General features: G+C 41.4%; 1 protein-coding gene and 1 long non-coding RNA gene across 3 annotated transcripts in view; one reads left to right on the top strand and one right to left on the bottom strand.

Moving 5' to 3' along the window:
- Positions 1–2,695: 2,695 nt before the first annotated feature.
- LOC123742576 (uncharacterized) lies at positions 2,696–4,182 on the bottom strand. Its single transcript, XR_006769733.1, has 2 exons — positions 3,072–4,182; positions 2,696–2,942 (listed from the first exon to the last, which is right to left on the bottom strand). It is a non-coding gene; the product is annotated as an uncharacterized lncRNA (long non-coding RNA).
- A 4,512-nt stretch (positions 4,183–8,694) lies between these two features.
- Positions 8,695–21,064, top strand: part of LOC106603045 (zinc finger and BTB domain-containing protein 20) — a 47,016-nt gene continuing 34,646 nt past the window's right edge. The window contains exons 1-2 of one of the 2 annotated variants that reach the window (XM_045716907.1): positions 8,695–9,082; positions 11,697–11,803. The gene's annotated coding sequence lies outside the window, so the exon portion shown is untranslated. The remainder of the gene's footprint in view (positions 9,083–11,696; positions 11,804–21,064) is intronic. The other variant, XM_014196173.2, reaches the window with a different exon arrangement.

Below are 21,064 nucleotides of genomic sequence, written 5' to 3'. Positions count from 1 at the left end.
TTCCACAGCACCCAACTCTGTTTTCACCTACTCTGTAACCACAAATGGATCAGCCAAAAGGCAAGGGTGCACTTTTTCCAAAAACATCACTCCTACTGTCACAGACTCATCTTTATCCTGACCGTCAGTGCAAGCCTTGGGCTCCGAGAACTTCACCACACCTACCACCTCCGATAGTTTTTCTTAAATGAAACGTGGAGGAAAAAACAGGGGGGGGAATCTAATATTAGGCATTCAGAAGATATTCAGACCCCTCACTTTTTCCACATTTTGTTACGTTACAGCCTTATTATAAAATTGATTAAATAATTTTTGTTCCTCATCAATCTACATACAATACCTCATAATGACAAAGTGAAAACAGGTTTTTTAGAAATTTGGGAAAATGTATTTAAAAGAAACCCAGAAATACCTTAGTTACATAAGTATTCAGACCCTTTACTATGAGACTTGAAATTGAGCTCAGTTGCATCCTGTTTCCATTGATCATCCTTGAGATGTTTCTACAACTTGATTGGAGTTCACCTGTGGTAAATTCAATTGGACATGTTTTGGAAAGGCACACACCTGTCTATATAAGGTCCCACAGTTGACAGTGCACGTCAGAGCAAAAACCAAGCCATGAGGTCGAAGGAATTGTCCGTAGAGCTCCGAGACAGGCTCAGATCTGGGGAAGATTACCAAAGACTGCTACAGCATTGAAGGTCCTGAAGAACACAGTGGCCTCCATCATTCTTAAATGGATGAAGTTTGGAACCACCAATACTCTTCCGAGAGCTAGCTGCCTGGCCAAACTGAGCAATTGGGGGAAAAGGGCCTTGGTCAGGGAGGTGACCAAGAACCCGATGGTCATTCTGACAGTGCTCTAGAGTTCCTCTGTGGAGATGGGAGAAACTTCCAGAAGAATAACCATCTCTGCCGCACTCCACCAATCAGACCTTTATGGTAGATTGGCCAGACGGAAGCCACTCCTCAGTAAAAGGCGCATGACAGCCCACTTGGAGTTTGCAAAAGGCACCTAAAAATCCTCAGACCATGAGAAACAAGATTCTCTGGTCTGATGAAACTAAGACTGAACTCTTTGGCCTGAATGCCAAGCGTCACGTCTGGAGGAAACCTGGCACCATCCCTACGGTGAAGCATGGGGTTGGCAGCATCATTCTGTGGGGATGTTTTTCAGCAGCAAAGACTGGGAGATCCTTGAGTCAGGATCAAAGGAAAGATGAATGGAACAAAGTACAGAGAGATCCTTGATGAAAACCTCCTCCAGAGCGCTCAGGACCTAACACTGGGGCGAAGGTTCACCTTCCAACAGGACAATGACCCTAAGCACACAGCCAAGACAATGCAGGAGTGGCTTCGGGACAAGTCTATGAATGTCCTTGAGTGGCCCAGCCAGAGCCTTGACTTGAACCAGATCAAACATCTCTGGAGAGACCTGAAAATAGCACTGCAGCGATGCTCCCCATCCAACATAACAGAGCTTGAGAGGATCTGCTGAGAAGAATGGGAGAAACTCCCCAAATACAGGTGCACCAAGCTTGTAGCATCATACCCAAGAAGACTCAAGGCTGTAATCGCTGCCAAAGGTGCTTCAACAAAGTACTGAGTAAATGGTCTGAACACTTATGTAAAAGTGATATATACGTTTTTTATTTTTAATACATTTTCTAAAAAACACTTTTTGCTTTGTCATTATGTGGTATTGTGTGTAGATGGATGAGGGGAAAATATATTTTAGAATAAGGCTGTAACGTAACAAAATGTGGAATAAGTCAAGGGGTCTGAATACTTTCCGAATGCATTGTATGTGTTAATACACACAGGGTAAAAAAAAAGAGTGATGAAAGGACTCAAGAAGGTTCAGATTGCCATGACAGTATTGCGGCCTTGTTGCCCAGAAGTTAGGCGAAACATGCAATAGGCCTAGTTATTGTACCTGTATGGTGCCTAGGCCTATATCTAAAAACATAAAGGAATCTAACCTGTTCTAACATGAACTGAAGCGACTCCTCTGGCCTGTCAAAAAACAGGTTTTTAGTCATCTCCTGTAGAGAGATCACAAAAAAAGACTGCAAACACTGCATGCCCATGTTTCATAATCACCAACTTTTGTTTCACCTCAGAAGGTGCTTGTTTTCCTCACCTGAAAGATCTGAAGAAAGTTATGGCTTTCCATGTATTTTACAGAGAGCTCAGATGGGTTAATGTTGGATGGCACAGAACGGAAAGACATCAGCAGTATTGATTATAATCACTTTGTTGTTCCTGGATCTTCCATCTTAGCAGAGAAGTTATTAAATTTAATTTTGCAATACTGCATATGACACTACAAAAACTGTATAGGTCTAGGACAGGGGTCGGCAACCCAAAATGTTGAAAGAGCCATATTGGACCAAAAAAACTAATCTGTCTGGATCCGCAAAAAAATAAAAGGCTTATATAAGCCTTATAATGAAGGCAACACATGCTGTAAGTGTCTATATTAGCCTACTATCAAAATGATAAGTAGGCTACAAATACATAATGAGCGTTCATGATTAAACGTTTATTTCACCTGCAGCGCATCCTGGAGAGAATGACGCACCACGTGACTACTCTACTGTACGATGGTGCTTTAAGTTTAACTTCCATTATAATATTAATGTATTATGTTTCGTTGCATTGATGAAATTATAGAAATACAATACAGAAATCAGATTTTTGATGTCATTTTTATTTTAGGATTCGAAAAAACAACAACAAAATGTGCAACGTGCATAATAGGCCTCCTGTAATTTCAGACCTCCCCATGGAGTATATAAAATTAAAATAATACAGTTTAAGTTCGATTTCTGTGCATTATCCTCTTCTCTTTAGTTTTCTGCAAATGTGCAAGGGTAAAATGCAGCAGCACCCTCTTCTCTTTTGACACGCACAATACAATGCAGCCATCCTCGGACCTGAGCAACAAAACACAATAATATCCCTATGTGTCATTCCAAATATATACTGACAAAAATCAGAAATCACTTTATAAAAACAGACACTTTGTTACTAAATATGTGCCTATGACAGGATTGTGTTCTTACCCGTTTAATGTGACTTCTGTTTTCGGACATCACTGGACAGCTTCTCAACATCGGGCATGTAAAATGTAACTTTAATCTTCACGCAGGACTGCAAGCTCTCATCTGTGAGGCGGGTGCGGTATTTGGATTTTATGTAGTTCATGTTTGAGAATATCTGCTCGCACAGGTATGTTGATCCAAAGATGGATAATACTCTAAATGCATATTTCTTCATGTTCCTATAACTGTCAGGAAGAATGGAATTGTCTTTCCACGTTACTCTTTTTGTTATTTGACAACTTCTCATTACAAAGCAAACATGCAGGCAATCCTTCCGCATTGGCAATGTAAGCAAATGATTCGGTCCAAGAACTGTGGAATCCTCTGTTCTCCTCAGCTATCTTTCTCTTTTTCCCTTTGGGATCCATGGCCCATGACACACCCGCCGGTTTGTTTGCAACAGCCACCTGTCTGGCACTACGCCGAGGTGAAAGAAACGTGTGTCGCAGGCTATGACGTAAATCTTCGTTGACAGAAATGTTGAAATTAAATATTTATTATACACATTTTTACAGCATTGGATAATAAATTATATTAAAACAAAAAATATATTCACACCATCTTTTTCCTTTTTCATATTTTTGAAAAAGCTCCAGGGAGCCACTAGGGCGGCGCTAAAGAGCCGCGGGTTGCCGACCCCCGGTCTAGGAGATACAGTGATGCAATTGGCACGAACAATGACCTCTGGGGAATGAAAGAGTAAAATGGTCTGGCAAATTGTCCATAACCTATTTTTCCACTGGTGGTCGATATGCATTTGAAAGTGACAGGTTCTGGAAGAAAAAAATAATGGGTCTATAATTTTGTCTTCTCTCATTAGCCTACCAGTATATCAGCACACAGCTTAAGGCACAGTAAAACCAAATGCCTGAAATTGACACACGAGTGGTCGTTTTTCAATGCCACTGACTGATCTTTTGGCACAGTAGTGGCTGAACGTTAACTAACGCCAAAGAAATGAACCTCTCCTAATGTAGGTTTACAAGTAATAGTCTTTGAGACACCGACAATAGTGTGCAACTGCAGCCCACAAATCGGGGGCGTTCCTGCATGTAGTCATTCCTGCATTTGCAGGAACGCCCCCCCTCGAGCATCCCATTGGTTCATTCATGAACACCCCCCCCCGAGCGTCCCATTGGTTCTTGCATGAACACCCCCCCTCGACCACCCCACCCGCCCCAATCGAGCACAACATCTTCATGCTTGTGACACTTTTGAATGTGGGTCAAAAGGGAATTAAAATATTATCTGAGTTTTTTCCACCTCCTACCGGAGTCCTCCTTGCTAGCAACCAGGAGCGACACTGGTAGACCTTGACCTTCGCTCCTGCCTGCCGAACACCTGCCCTCACCTTCGTTAACAAAACTGCAGGAAAACAGTGCCCAACAGGCGGGGGTGAAGGACACTGTCTACTGGTCACCCCCGCCTCCACTAGCACAACATGCGGGAGGTTGGGGTGACACCATATGCTAGCCAACTAGCTTGTTTGCGACACCGTGTCGTGTGCTAGCTTGCTAGTTAGCCTATCCAACCGCTAGCACAGCAGGTGGAAGGAGGGGGGAGCGTGTGCTAGCTTGCTATTGTGCATTAATGCCACCTACTGTACTGGTGCACCACCGCCTCCCGCCTGTCCTAACTTAAAAAGTTACCAATAGAATTATAAAGAGGGGGTTCCCAAATGCCGGAATGTCCACATGCAGGAACTCCCCGAATTGCACTCTTCTCAACACCGAGCAAGTATGGGTAGCTGCAACCCAACATGGTGACCAGAGTAAGAGTGAGTGGGTGTATCGAAAGGAGTGGTTTTATGGAAAGCGAATCAGCTAATTGGGCAAATTTGTTGACAGTCTAGACTATTTTGCGTGGCGGATTGGACTGCACAAGTCAACATGAAGTGCTTCCTAATCTCTATCACGGTCCTGTCACCGCGATAACTAACGTGGCAATTTTTCTCTCACATGATTTTATTTTAAGTAGGATAGCAGCCTACACAAGAAATAACTAATATTGATAACCATCTAGATGTCACCTTGATGCATACAGTACCAGTCAAATGTTTGGACACCTATACATTCCAGGGTTTTTCTGCAGAATAATAGTGAAGACATCAAAACTACCAAAAAGGTGTAAACAAATCAAAATACAGTATATTTAATATTTTAGTTTCTTCAAAGTAGCCACCCTTTACCTTGACGACAGCTTTGCACACTCTTGGCATTCTTTCAACCCGCTTCATGAGGAATGTTTTTCCAACCATCTTGAAGGAGTTCCCGCATATACTGAGCACTTATTGGCTGATTTTCCTTCCCTCCGCGGTCTAACTCATCCCAAACCATCTCAATTGGGTTGAGGTCGGGTGATTGTGGAGGCCAGGTCATCTGATGCAGCACTCCATCACTCCTTGGTCAAATACATCTTACACAGCCTAGAGGTGTGTTTTGGGTCATTGTCCTGTTGAAAAACATGATAGTCCCACTAAGCACAAACCAGATGAGATGCCGTATCGCTGCTGAATGCTGTGGTAGCCATGCTGGTTAAGTGTGCCTTGAGTTCTAAATAAATCACAGACAATGTCACCAGTAAAGCACCATCACACCTCCTCCTCCATGCTTCATGGTGGGAACCATACATGCGGAGATCATCCGTTAACCTACTCTCACAGACACGGCGGTTGGAACCAAAAATCTCACATTTGGACTCATCAGACCAAAGGACAGATTTCCACCGGTGTAATGTCCATTGTTCGTGTGTTTTGGTCCAGGCAAGTCTCTTCTTCTTATTGGTGTCCTTTAGTAGTGGTTTCTTTGCAGCAATTAGACCATGAAGGCCTGATTCAAGCAGTCTCCTCTGAACAGTTGATGTTGAGATGTGTCTGTTACTTGAACTCTGTGAAACATTTATTTGGGCTGCAATCTGAGGTGCAGTTAACTCTAATGAACTTATCCTCTGCAGCAGAGGTAACTCTGGGTCTTCCTTTCCTGTTGCGGTCCTCATGAGAACCAGTTTCATCATAGCGCTTGATGGTTTTTGAGACTGCACTTGAAGAAACTTTCAAAGTTGTTATGGAGTGACTGACCATGTCTTAAAATAATGATGTCATTTCTCTTTGCTTATTTGAGCTGTTCTTTTTTTTTAAATGGAAAATATATTTTGATTTGTTTAACACTTTTCTGGTTACCACATGATTCCATATGTGTTATTTCATAGTTTTGATGTCCTCACTATTATTCTACAATGTAAAAATAAAGAAAAACCCTTGAATGAGTAGGTATGTCCAAACTTTTGACTGGTACTGTATATATAGTCTACTACTCAATTGGGAGGGCATGAACAGCAACAAGAATGGGACACAGTGCCCTTGGCTCTGCTTGACAAGCACTACTGTCTGGCCCTTGGGAAGTTGCAACCAAGTAGCAAATATCAGGGTGACAGCTGCACACGCATGGAACGCATTAAGAACACCCGCCATCAATACTTTTAATCAAAAATAAACAATTGCCAGTTGTATAACTTAAAATGAACAATTATTTCGGGAAAAATGAACGGTGAAATACGACTCGGACTCATCCTGTGGCTTAAAAAAAAAGAAGTCCAAACTCTCACGGTAAAGTAGCTCAATGTATGGTAGTTGCATGGTAAGAAACTGAAGAAAAAAAACACTGATCCATCAGAACCATCAAACCTATAGCATAACGCTTTAGACTCGCACACTCTTTTCCACACGTCCACTGATTTCCTTTCGACACACCCTCTCGCCTGTAGTCCACTTGCCATATTGGGATGCAGCAACCGAAGATTTTTATAACTAACCCAAGATACACCACAACCTGTCGTTTACAACGGGAACAAATGTGTCATAGTGGGCAGATTAAGCAAGAGGGGGGGGGGGGAGATCCTATTGGCTAGATATATCATTGATTTGCGTATTTCCGTTAGGGAACGCATACTCTGTGAAGTGCACGTGTACATTAACCCAATTCACCATTGCACTCCTGAACAACGCAATTTCTTAAAACTTTGGCAAAAGGTAAAATCTACAAAATTTTGTCCACTCGTCTTCGTATCAGATTGTAGTTTTGGGAACAGAAAACTCTATTGAGATCAAACGTTTACTCGATGAGAAAATGTGCAGAATGTCGGCCAAAATCCATTTCGCTCCATCTTCTCCCACTGCCGGCCACTGAGCTTCCTCTCATCACCATATTTGTTGGTGAGCGGAAAAGCCAACCCGATGCTTCACGCGTATACATCTGGTGACATTTCTGGCTCATTGTTCTATCTGTGGCTTCCCCTTCTCACGCCGAGGGTGTCCTCCCCTTAACCCGCAATAAAATTACATAACAAATATCCGCCAGATGGCGCTCATAATCAACCAAATGCACGTCTCTCAAAATCCGGAAATCTACAATTCGGAATGAAAGTTTACCATGAGAAATGGCGATTGTTTGAGTACGTTGTAGTTATGAGATGTGTCTTGCTGGACTAAGCAAAGTAGGAAATACGCGTATTTAATGTTAATGAACTACGTTTGCTCAATGGTTCTCGTCATGTTGTCTTTCTTAGTCTAATTTCATAGTAGGCTGAAGCACGCATATTATGTATTATTAGGCTATGAGTCACACCTAATTATCCTACAACAGAGCATTATGCATGAAACAGAACCTCCTGATAAGCATCATTCCAAGTGAGAACGTGAAAGCCTACTTCGGGTTCTGCAGATATGTTCGACATCTCATGGTGTTGTCGGCAACGAATAGCCCATGATGTTTAGAATGTACAATAAACATTAACTTCAGCTTTAATTAAGGCTGATTATTCAAGTCTAGACATCAGACAAGCGCGCTCGCACACACACACACACACACACACCTGTCACTGTCTAGACAGGGAGGGGGCATTAAGGCCAGAGGGGGGTGTGGGGATTTGCACGATCCACTATTGCTATATTTCATGCCAGTCAGAACATATCTGTGAACGCATTGGAGAACAAAACAATTTAATATTGCATTACTCAATCTGATTGGCCAGCTAAACCGTCAGCATTTTTTTTAATCTTGGCTTGAGGTCAGCTAGGGACGTTAAAAAATAAATAAATGAGAAAATAGAAATGCGTAGAAAGTAAAAGACACGGCAGCCAATCTAGCTTGTTGGTACTAAAAATGATAGGCAGCTACGTCATCCAATATGAAGCTGCAAACCAATCGGGAGCAGTTACTGACAACGACTTTGTCCAATGCAAAGTACAGACACATGATAGACATAATTCTTCAATTGACTGCCCTTTTGATCAATGGAATATTGAAGCAAGAGTTATTCTCTTTACATTATAAACCAAGCGTCATGATTCCAATATAGGCCTATATAATTATATATATATATATTTTTTTATATTAAAGCGTGTAAGACGAAATTAACCCTTGATGACCTGAATAAAAATTATTTCCTTAAATAACATTCTGCGAAGACGTACATTCTGCATGGATGAACATTTCAAGACACAGAGAGTGGAATTTCATTAAAACTACGGTCTTCGGTTGTTCATATTGGATCAAACAACCCTGTCTGCGTAAGAGGAACATTGACTATTTCGGAGCCACAATGCCATGGTTTCACCGGCCCACTGCGCTCCGTAGAGAGGGTGTACGGCTCAATGATTGGGGCAAAACCACGCTGACCGATTTATGTTCCAACCTACATCGCTCAAGAGAGGCTCTGTTCCAATCGTAAGTGAAAAGGCGTGCCTGTCCAAAATATTCAACGTATAGTTAAAAAATGGGAGGGCACACTTGAACTCGTTGAAGTCCTTTATGAAGGTAGGCTGCAGCGTGTGTTTATTGATGAGATGAAAGAAGATGGAAGTGAGAAATGAAATAAAGTAAGGGAAAATATTAAACAATTCGAAGCCTTGCCGGGGAAAAACCGGGGAAGCTGTGACTCGCTGTCGCCATTGGAGAACAAGCTTAGGACAGCAGGTAAGAAATAGGAAAAGTGAGGGAAGGGGCTGGTGTTAAAACTGTTTATGTTAGGCTATTTATAAGAATATATTACAGTTATTCCCAATATATGATATATACTAAACTTAATAGTAAGTGAAGCTTAAAACATACAGACAATTTTACGCTTAGTTCCATTGCCTCCATTTCTGGATTTCCCAACCAGATTTACAGCAGAATCAGTAAAACTTTATTTCCTTCCAGCATTCCAGAGCCTAATTGAATTAGAACGTAAATGCAAAATGATATATGATATTGTGGGGTCTATTGATTACAGATAGTATGGATTTACAATAGTCAGTTTACGTTACACCCGACAAAAAAGACGCTCTGCTCACTTTCATGACGTCCTAGGTAGCCCATCTGTCATTATTCTCAACATCAATGCTTATTTCCTTAGTTTTACTCCTTCCGATTCTGGACAGAGATATGAATTGTGTTGACTGTTCTACTTTGGACTGTCACGTTATTATGAATGGGGCTCCATGGTTAAGACTGTATAACACAAATTAGACAATTTACATGAAACATCTGGAGTTTAGTGCATGCGGTGTGGTGCGTAAAGCGGAATAAACAGATGTATAAGGAAAGGTCAATCATTTGGGAATGAGAAGGAGCAGGCATACAATTTAAAATCACTATGTTGTATCTCCGTCTTTTGGCAGTTTTCTCGGACTATGTCCAAAGGTGTCCAACCCCCTACCAAGTCAACACTTGTTGGACCGAACAATGGGCGAAATATAAGTAAAATTACAATAAAGCCCTCAAATATTTTAGTTTGGTACATGTTGTACCTAAATTAAAATGAGGATGCAAGGTGTCAGACGTTTGTCAAATGAAATTATACATTAACATCTGCCTGACACAGAAAGGTAGCCTACATATTCAGCCAATATCCTAGGCTAAAAGTATGAAAGAGACTGCGGATTTAGTTTCACCGATAGAATAAAAACTGTCCATCTGCTCTGGATTTTGGTGCCATGTTTTACAAAATGAATGCCCTCTTTTATTGTCACGATCTTTGTTGCGCAATTCCAGCAATATTAACGTACATGACCGTATAGGAAATTAGAAGAGAGACCGTTTAAAAATATTTTGTAATGTAGAAATATGATATCATTAGTTATAGGTCTATAGTCCTATGGGAGACAGTCAGGTTCGTTTGATAAATGACGGCACGGGGGTGCATGAAGCAGTGAATTGGTTCATCAAGATGTTGGTTTCTCCAACTTCAAACAGTTTCATTAGTTTTAACAATTTTATTGACGGTTGATTTGACAGTTGATCAGTGGGGCAAAACGTCCTATCCATCTCACAAAAGTTGTTGAGACTATTGCCTCTGCACCTCATGTTTAGGAGTAGCCACAGCCTATATAATCTATTAGAATGAAACATTGTTACAAATGCTGCAGGTTCAAGAGAATTATGGTTGACTAACAAACTTTATTGAATCAGTCAGAGATTGTTCACAATGTCCTCTTCGGATAATTACATTTTTGAATATTAACTGTTTCGGTTTGGCTTGTTCCCCATTCACCCCCTTGTAACAGTCTTCTAATGGTCACAGACTACTGTTGAGGCTTATCTGCCCCATATAGAATAGGCTTACTATATATAGCTGGAATATACCGGTAACTCCACGACAGAAACTTTGCTTGGCACTGTGAGTTGTAATGGATAACCAGCCACACGTTTTTAAACACATGTGCACTGGCTGCTGCTGACATGAGTGTGTTGAGATGCGCATCTTATCCTAAATGATCATGTGAATCATAGGCTGTAGACATAATGAAGAATAGTGTTGAGCTGTAGGACAGCGAACACGCATTGAAGAATCCATTGTTTCAAATGCCTGTTGACAAGTAGCCTACGTTTACTGATCAATACACATCTTGAGCTAAGATAAAACTCATAACTGAAATGTACATTATAAAGTTTATTGCCTACAAGTATGTTCCCTCCAATTTTTATTATCCATTTCCCTTTTGATGATGAGATGGAGATATGCAGTTGTATGTTAAGTATACTGGTTTGATATGGAAAGTTTTTATTTAACACTTCCACCATTGTAGTGATTGAGGCTGTATGCAGAGTGGGCCTATGCTATGATGGGTGAAATTATAATTATTGTAATGAGTGCCAGTATCACACATGAAGTATTGCAATTCAGGCCTGTTGGTTGGACATTTAGGCCTACTCTTTAGTGAGATTTTGGCATCCAACAGCCATCTCTGCTCTTCGGTTTAAGTTAAATCCAATTTTCTTACAGAGTTCATTAATTGAACCACCAACACATAGTAAACAGGCCCAGTTGTCCGTAATTGTCACATTTTCATTGTAATCCCTCTAACAGTGTAACTACATGCACATCGTTACATAGTACCTACAACTAGTACAACACATTTTCAGGTTGTAAAGAAAAACCTCACTGGTTATTCAGGCTACAGTTCAGAGGGGCTAGCAGAGTTGAAGGAGTTTGTTTGTTAACTATGTCTTACAAGAACTCTTCATGTGAGCAATCACAAAACAAATATTTTAAATGCAAAATGTCAAGTTTCGATTCATGATAATTGATTCAGTACTTTGTCCATAGCGATACGTCTGGATTGGCTCACGAAGACACTGCCAGGACATCAAATGTGATCTGTGATGTCATTGCAAGGTGGGGAGGTTTTGGAGGTGTCCCGTTTAAATTGAAAGGTAAGCCGTGTGCCTATTTGTGCTCACAGAACCAAAGTTTGATGAAAATGTAATGGTATACCGTTCGGCTCTCAAGGGAGCCACCTGATAGCTTTGTGTGGCTAATTCCATAATCATGCAATGGGTACCACATCTTGATTAGATATACATTTTTTAAAGAATTGTAACTATTACAAAGCCAGAGGAAAAAATTGTATTTGCCGTTTTTATATTGCCTCCTGTCCTCTTTTGCTCAAGCACATAGTAGAATGGTTTCAGCCTCTCAGTTTTTGTAGTTACAGCTTCCAACCAACTTAGGCCTGCTGTTCAATCAAAGCTGCCCCCTATGCAAATACTGTAGTATGTTCTACAGTGTTAGCAAGCCCAGCTGTCAGCTCTCTGGCTAATGGTCACTAAAATATTGACATATTGAGACATTTGTAAATGCATCCCCTCCACAGAATGCTGGGGCCTCCCTTTCTCTTCAATACAGCAAGCTTTTAAACTGAAGACGTAGAAAACCGTAAATTAGCTAAGCAACAGCTGTGTTGTTCTCATTTGCTGAATAAATCAGTAAGTGGCAAACTAATGCTCCCCGACACATTATGTAATGATATTTTAGCATTAGGCTATACTCAGAAACATATATTGGTGTGGTATCTAGGGCACAGATTACAATATTGTGCATTTTTTGAAAGCCCATATTAGGCTTTTCAGGAGCATGCTGTAAAGATGTCCTGCTGCTAATAGCTCCTTTTAGCCCTGAAATATATCCTGAAAATGTGAAGAAGAGTTCACATTACCATATCATGTCTTCTAGTCTACATGATACTTATTTCCGTTTTAAAGCCTTTTCGTATATGAACAGGAGGGGGGGTAAGCATAAGATATTCAGTAGTAATTGTCTGAGCATATATGTAACATGATTTAAGCTTAATAGTGCTATTGTGCCCAAATTGTGTGACAGATTTCTCTTACAGCTTTGAAAGGGATACTTTGGGATTTTGGCAATGAGGCTCTTTATCTTCTTCCCCAGAGTCAGATGAACTCATTGATACAATTTGTATGGCTCTGTGTCCAGTATGAAGGAAGTTAAAGCTAGCAGATACCAATAGACGTCCAGTCATTGTGCTAATGCTAGTTAGCGTTGGTTCGCTAAACAACTCTAACTTCCTTCATACTGGACACAGAGACATAAAAATGGTATCCACGAGTTCATCATTGCCAAAATCTCTAAGTATCTCTTTAAGGCCGAGCCTACATGCAGAAATGTGGCCACACTGCTACATATGAGTTTGTGGATTGTTTATATGAGTTGTAATTATTTTGAAATTCATAGTTTAATATTTGGTGTTTAACATACTTCAACCTTACTTTGCGTATTGTAGCGACCTAGGCATTAGAAACCATTCATCGACTACTGCCAAGGACATATGCCTAGTAGGCCAAGGAAGTATTGAGGCCATGGAAAGAAAGTTGAGGAGGGGTAGACTGCAGTGCGCCTTCCATTGCTAAATGTACTACAATCACTGCTAAGAGGTGGGTTCTCTTTTAATTTTTCGTTTTGACATCTCATTCATGGGATTCACCAGAATTTCCAAAGTAATTCGAAGAACCAATCATACATGTCTGTCGGAGACAGACAGGTCGAGTGGCGAATGAAGGAGCCCCTCCCCTGATATTAAAGAGCCACTTGCCTGCCCTCTGATCATTCTCACCTCTCTTCCTCACAGAAGACTTCTACTTAGTTTTATTCAGCACAACTTGATCTGTTTTCCTGCTTAACTGTTCACCGGTGTGCAGTCAAGGTTGCACCAACAAGCACAGGGTTATCAGATCTCATCTTTTGTCCTGGGTGACTTTCCTGAAAGGATACTTTCTGCTTCGGGTAAGAATTAGCTTCACCACTTTTCTTCCTTCATCTCCTGTTCTAGCTAGTGTCACACAGCTAGCTACGGAGACTTGGCTAGCTTAGCTGCAAGGCTTAGCTAACCTGGCTATCTCACTGCAAGGCTAGCTATCCTACCGACTAGGTTTTATACCTGCAATGGTAGAATTACTAGTTCGCTCTCTTGGTTAGTTTAACCCACTACCGGCTGTGACTAGATTGACCATCCTGCTTATCAGTCGAGAGCCATGCTTTTGTTCGTCGCAAGACGAACATAGCGCTAGCTTCTTTTGGCTAACTTTGTGCTAATTAGCTAGGCTACTAGCCCACTTGGTGAACACTAGCTACGTTCACATTGTTATATGATTAGCTTCTCCGACCAGCACTGTGTTAACTAGCTAGGCTACTAGCCCACACCTGTATTTGGGGAGTTTCTCCCATTATTTTCTGCTGATCCTCACAAGCTCTGTCAGGTTGGATGGGGAGCATCGCTGCACAGCTATTTTAAGGTCTCTCCAGAGATGTTGGATCGGGTTCAAGTCCGGCTCTGGCTGGGCCACTCAAGGACAGTCAGAGACATGCCACAAACGCCACTCCTGCGTTGTCTTGGCTGTGTGCTTAGGGTCGTTGTCCTGTTGGAAGGTGAACCTTCGTCCCAGTCTAAGGTCCTGAGCACTCTGGAGCAGGTTTTCATCAAGGATCTCTCTGTACTTTGTACTTTTCTGTACCATAGGGTTCTTGTTCACCTCCTTGACCAAGGCACTTCTCCCCCGATTGCTCAGTTTGGCCAGGCGGACAGCTATAGGAAGAGGCTTGGTGGTTCCAAACTTATTCCATTTATTCCATTTTGGTACCCTTCCCCAGGTCTGTGCCTTGACACAATCCTGTCTCGGAGCTCTACGGACAATTCCTTTGACGGACAATTCCTCATGGCTTGGTTTCTGCTCTGACATGCAGTGTCCACTGTGGGACCTTACAGTATAGAGACAGGTTTGTGCCTTTCCAAATCATGTCCAATCAATTGAATTTACCACAGGTAGACTCCAATCAAGTTGTAGAAACATCTCAAGGATGATCAATGGAAACAGGATGCACCTGAGCTCAATTTCGAGTCTTATAGCAAAGGGTCTGAATACTTAAAAAAAATTTAAAAAATTGTTTAACCTTTATTTAACTAGGCAAGTCAGTTAAGAACAAATTCTTATTTTCAATGAAGGCCTACCAGAAGGCAAAAGGCCTCCTGCAGGGACAGAACAGTGGGTTAACTGCCTTGTTCAGGGGCAGAACAACAGATTTTTACTTTGTCAGCCCGGGGATTTGATCTTGCAACCTTTCGGTTACTAATCCAACACTCTAACCACTAGGCTACCTGCAGGGATTTTTTAATTTTTTTATACATTTGCAAAAATGTCTAAAAACCTGTTTTCACTTTGTCATTATGGTGGAATTGTGTGTACATTAATGAGAACATTTTTAAAATAATTCTTTAAAAGAAGACTAACAAAATGCACTGTATTCCCGGTTCTTTGATATCATCTCACCTAGGGTTGCACATTTTGGGGAATATTCAGAGGTGGAAACTTTCTGTGGGAATTAACGGGAATACATGGGAATTAACGGGAATATATGGGAATTAATGGAAACATATGCAAATTAATACAATTTAAATGTAGATGTTTTTTTGCATTGGATATGTTTACCATATCATATGGAGACAGAAATATAAACCTTTTACCTTATCATAAGTAGACATAATTGCAAATGGTTAAATCCTTCCAATATAAATAAAAATAAAAATTTAGTTACGAATTGAACTTTAATTAAATTAGTTGACTCTTCACATGGGATGATTTCACTGAACAACAAAAGAAAGGGAATATTGAATGATCCCCAATGATCCATCGCATTTCCCCAAAACATTTTCAACATACATCTGTAAAGTGATAGTTAAGAAACAAAAGCTTTGGCTGTCTCCGTCTCAGGCTTCCATGTCTTCTCCCTGGACCTCCTCAATGTCCACCTCTTGAACATCAGACTCTGAGGCCTCATCTTCACTGTCACTTTCCAACCTGGTTGAGGATGGCTCGTTGTCAGGCTCAAAAAGCCTCAAATTTGCCCGGATGGCCACCATTTTTTCAACCTTTGTATTGGTCAGCAGGTTGCGTGCTTTGGTGTGTGTGTTCCCAAACAAAGACCAGTTGCGCTCTGAGGCGGCTGATGTTGGTGGGATTTGGAGGATGATGGAGGCAACAGGGGAAAGAACCTCAGATCCACAAAGTCCCTTCCACCAGGTGGCTGATGAGATATGTTGGCACGACTGCCATATTGCATCTCCATCCCAAAGCCCTTGCTTGGAAGTGTACTTCGCCTGACAGCCACGAACCTTGCTCTCATCCAGGCCAAGGTGGCGAGTCACGGTAGTGATGACACCATAGGCCTTGTTGATCTCTGCACCAGACAGGATGCTCTTGCGGGTCCAACATGTACGCTGCGGCGTGTATGGGCTTCAGGCAGAACTGCAGTTTCGTCTGCTTGGAGCAACAGTGAAGTGGGCAGAGCAGTACGGATTTCTTCTCTTACATCTGCAAGCAGTCTGAACATCAGACAGGACCCATTGTCTCCCTCAATCTGTGCAATGGATACTGCTATACGTTTCAGTAGTTTCAGGTTGCTTACCACTCTCTCCCAAAATACATCATTCAGGAGGATCCTCTTGATGGGGCTGCCCATATCGGCAGACTATGAAATGGCCATTTCTTGGGAGAGACTCCTTCCCCTCCAGGAGACTGTCACACATGATAACAACACCTCCCCAACGGGTGTTGCTGGCAGCTTCAATGTGGTGCTCTTATTCTTCTCACTTTGCTTGGTGAGGTAGATTGCTGCTATAACTTGATGACCCTTCACATACCCAACCATTTCCTTGGCTCTCTTGTAGAGTGTATTCATTGTTTTCAGTGCCATGATGTCCTTGATGAGCAGATTCAATGCATGAGCAGCACAACCAATGGGTGTGATGTGAGGGTAGGACTCCTCGACTTTAAATCAAGCAGCCTTCATGTTCGCAGCATTGTCTGTCACCAGTGCAAACCCCTTCTGTGGTCCATGGTCATTGATGACTGCCTTCAGCTCCCCTGCAATGTAGAGACCGGTGTGTCTGTTGTCCCTTGTGTCTGTGCTCTTGTAGAATACTGGTTGATGATTTAGTTAATTATTCTTGCTCACGAACATTCGACCACCCATCAGAGATGATTGCAATACAGTCTGCTTTCTCTATGATTTGCTTGACCTTCACTTGAACTCTGTTGAACTCTGCATCCAGCAAATGAGTAGATAAAGCATGTCTGGTTGGAGGGGTGTATGCTGGGTGAAGAACATTCAGAAATCTCTTCCAATACACATTGCCTGTGAGCATCAGAGGTGAACCAGTTGCATACACAGCTCGAGCAAGACATTCCTCGGCATATCTCTGACTACGTTCCTCCATTGAATCAACAAAAACTTCTGATTCCAGGAGGACCATGAGGTGTTGCTATTGATAAGGTGTCTGATTCATCATTTTCCCCTCGAATAGAAGTAGAGGGACTTTTATCAGAGGTTGCTTGTTGTGAGCGCTGAGGGAACTTTTATGTACTTGGTCAGATGATTCTACATCTTTGTTGCATTCTTCACATAAGATTTCGCACAGTATTTGCAAATGTACACAGCTTTTTCATCTACATTAGCTGCAGTGAAATGTCTCCACACAATTCTGATAGTGCCCGTGGCATTTTCCTGTAAAGATTAGAAAAGAATGAGTAAGAAACCCTCCAGTACAATTCCATGTATGTACAGATAAATAGTTAAGCAGTTAGATTAAACAGCTCCTTTGTAGGATAAATGTTTTAAAATGAAACATGTATGGAAACAGGTGAATTAACACTCCTCAGTTAGCAGGCTCAAGCAAGCTATAACCCACATGGTAGCCAAAACTAACTAGCAGAAATGGTTAACCAGTTAGAAATTATTTTAACACACTTGCTGTAGGCTACTATTTACTAGTTAACAAAAAATCATGAATGTCATATAAAATATATTCACCCCACCCAGTATTGTAATCAAAACTTACCAGAAAGCATGTAGTCCTTGGCTCACAGTGTAGTAGTTTGGGCTCAATAGCTCAATATATATATAAAAAACAGAAATACCTTATTTACATAAGTATTCAGACTCTTTGCTATGACACTCAAAATTGATCTCAGCTGCATCCTGTTTCCATTGATCATCCTTGAGATGTTTCTGCAAGTCGAATGGAGTCCACCTGTGGTACATTCAAATGATTGGACATGATTTGGAAAGGCACACACCTGTCTATAAGGTCCCACAGTTGACAGTGAATGTTAGAGCAAAAACCAAGCCATGAGGTAGAGGGAATTGCCGTAGAGCTCCGAGACAGGATTGTGTCGAGGCACAGATCTGGGGAAGGGTACCAAAACAGTTCTGCAGCGCTGAAGGTCCCCAAGAACATAGTGGTCTCTATCATTCTTAAATGGAAGCAGTTTGGAACCACTAAGACTCTTCCTAGAGCTGGCCGCCTGTCCAAACTGAGCAATCGGTAGGGAAGGGCTTTGGTCAGGGAGGTGACCAAGAACCATATGGTCACTCTGACAGAGCTCAGGAGTTCCTCTGTGGAGATGGGAGAACCTTCCAGAAGGACAACCATCTCTGCAGAACTCCACCAATCAGGCCTTTATGGTAGAGTGGCCAGACAGAAGCCACTCCTCTGTAATAGGCACATGACAGCCTGCACCTAAAAGACTCTCAGACTATGAGAAACAATATTCAATGCTCTGATGAAACCAAGATTGAACTCTTTGGCCTGAATGCCAAGCGTAACGTCTGTAGGAAACCTGGCACCATCCCTACGGTGAAGCATAGTGGTGGCAGCATTATGCTGTGGGGATGTTTTTCAGCGGCAGGGACTGGGAGACTAGTCAGGATCGAGGGAATGATGAACGGAGCAAAGTACAGAGAGATCCTTGATGAAAACTGCTCCAGAGCGCTCAGGACCTCAGACTGGGGTGAAGGTTCACCTTCCAACATGACAATGACCGCAAGCACACAGCCAAGACAACGCACTAGTGGCTTCGGGACAAGTCTCTGAATATCCTTGAGTGGCCCAGCCAGAGCCCGGATTTGAACCCAATCGAACATCTCTGGAGAGACCTGAAAATAGCTGTGCAGCGACGCTCCCCATCCAACCTGAAAGAGCTTGGGAGGATCAGCAGAGAAGAATGGGAGAAACTCCACAAATACAGTTGTGCCAAGCTTGTAGCGTCATACCCAAGAAGACTTGAGGCTGTTATCGCTGCCTAAGGTGCTTCAACAAAGTACTGATTAAAGGGTATGAATACTTACTAAATGTGATATTTCTGTTTATAATTGTTTATACATTAGTACAAATGTATAAAAACTTGTTTTTGCTTTGTCATTATGGGGTATTGTGTGTAGATTGACGAGGGGGAAAAACAATTTAATCCATTTTAGAATAAGGCTGTAACTTAACAAAATGTGGAAAAAGTCAAGGGGTCTGAATATTTTCCCAATGCACTGTATTCCATTGGTTCTTCAAGCTACTTAGGAGAATCTCACGAATGTGATGTCGAAAAACAAATAATTAAGAGAACCCACTTAACAGTGATGGTACTACAGAGAACCGGGGTTACACAAGTAACCTTAAGTTACCCTATTATCACATGAAGAAGAGTTGTTAACACATTTTACTACCAAAAAAAATGTACAGGGTCAAACCACAATGATATTGATCACTAGGCTATATTGTTTATTTGATAAACTATCAAACTTCACAATAGTGACAAGCTTCAACCACCAAACTCTGGCAGTTGACTGGCAAGTTGGAGAGACAAGTTGGAGAGCACGCTATCTGAGCAGATCACTGGATGGTGTTAACATTCTTCCTCAGTGACAGTCACTTTTGACTTGTGAAATATGCATATAACTCAAATAATGCTTGAGATGGCAAACCCAACTGGTTCACCAGGGCTATGTTTTAGCACAAAGGTACACAGTGTACGCTTATAGGCCTACCTCTAATAGTCATGAACCGTGTGAATACATTGCCACTCCTTTTCCAATGTTTAGATTGCAGTTATAAAAAAAAGAACCAAAAGTCCAACAGGAGACTTTGTTGAAAGGATTTTCTATATGGGGTCAAGCAGTAGGCCTATATTATCTCTCTTGCCTAGGTTTATTTCTTTGACAGTACAATGTAAGTCCGTTTTCTGTGCCAGATCTGACATGACTACTTCTTACAATGAATAGTGAATCAGCTTGATCGTCAGATAATAAGGCTGAATTCAATCAAACCCACACCGCAGCCAAGGGGCACATTGGAAAAGAATATTGTTACCATGTTTATGTGTTGGGATTTATTAGACAATGTTTGAGTCAAATAAAGTGAAACAAAGCCATTATTATTCAAACCATGCATTTTTCTCAGAACACTCAAAAGAAAATACCTCAGTGGGGGTATGATGGAGTAGAACATGTAGCGCTAACACATATGTAGTGAACTTTATGGTAGATTGCCATTGATCTAAGGACTTTGTAACCTACAGTAGTTTATTGTTTTAGAATCTCTTTTAGCCTTTACGGTAGTGTCTGTACGTTCTTGCTGTGCTGTTCTTGAATTCCTTAAAAACTGAGTTGATTTAGGCAAAAGACAGGGTCATGTAATTACTTTTTTCTCTGTCTTACTCTTTAAACACATCCACGAGGGCTCGGGCATTTCACTGATGTGAGAAATGTATCTTGGATTCTAATAGGGAAGTTGTATGTTTGCCAAGGTGCATGTGTGTCCTCAGCTAACCCCGCCAACCATATGGTTTTCTACAAGTCATGGTGAGATCACTGTGTATTCAAAAGGGAAAGTTTCTGAAGATGGTTTTCGAAAATAAATAAAATGGTTTCTTCAGTAAAAGTTGTGGATTATCCCATAGTAAGTTTAGACTTATATTCTACTTGTTTACACTTAGACCTCCTGAAAAGCCTTTTAGACCCCATGCTAGTGAACAACGCTTTTAGCCAAAACTGTAAGACGGACTATATCCCATAAAAAAAAACGCACAGGGACATTGGTGTGCTATGGAAAAACCGGAGACGTATTATCTGCACAACAGGATTTATGTTATGAAACCAGAGTTGCCCCACAAAAGTAAATGCTATTTGGACTTTCCACACCTTGTTGTTACTTTTTATTAATAGGGTAGCAATTCTTTTTTAGGAAATAGCTGGCAGTCATATCTTTAGATGTTTTGCTTTACCGATGAAAACAGTTAGGCCCTACTTCTTTTATGAAATTATTTTGGTTTATGCACAAACAAGTCTATTTTTGC

Source organism: Salmo salar, chromosome ssa04 (assembly GCF_905237065.1).
Source record: "Salmo salar chromosome ssa04, Ssal_v3.1, whole genome shotgun sequence".
In the NCBI taxonomy this organism is placed as follows: domain Eukaryota; kingdom Metazoa; phylum Chordata; class Actinopteri; order Salmoniformes; family Salmonidae; genus Salmo; species Salmo salar.
This window is presented reverse-complemented; position numbering and strand designations above follow the sequence as displayed.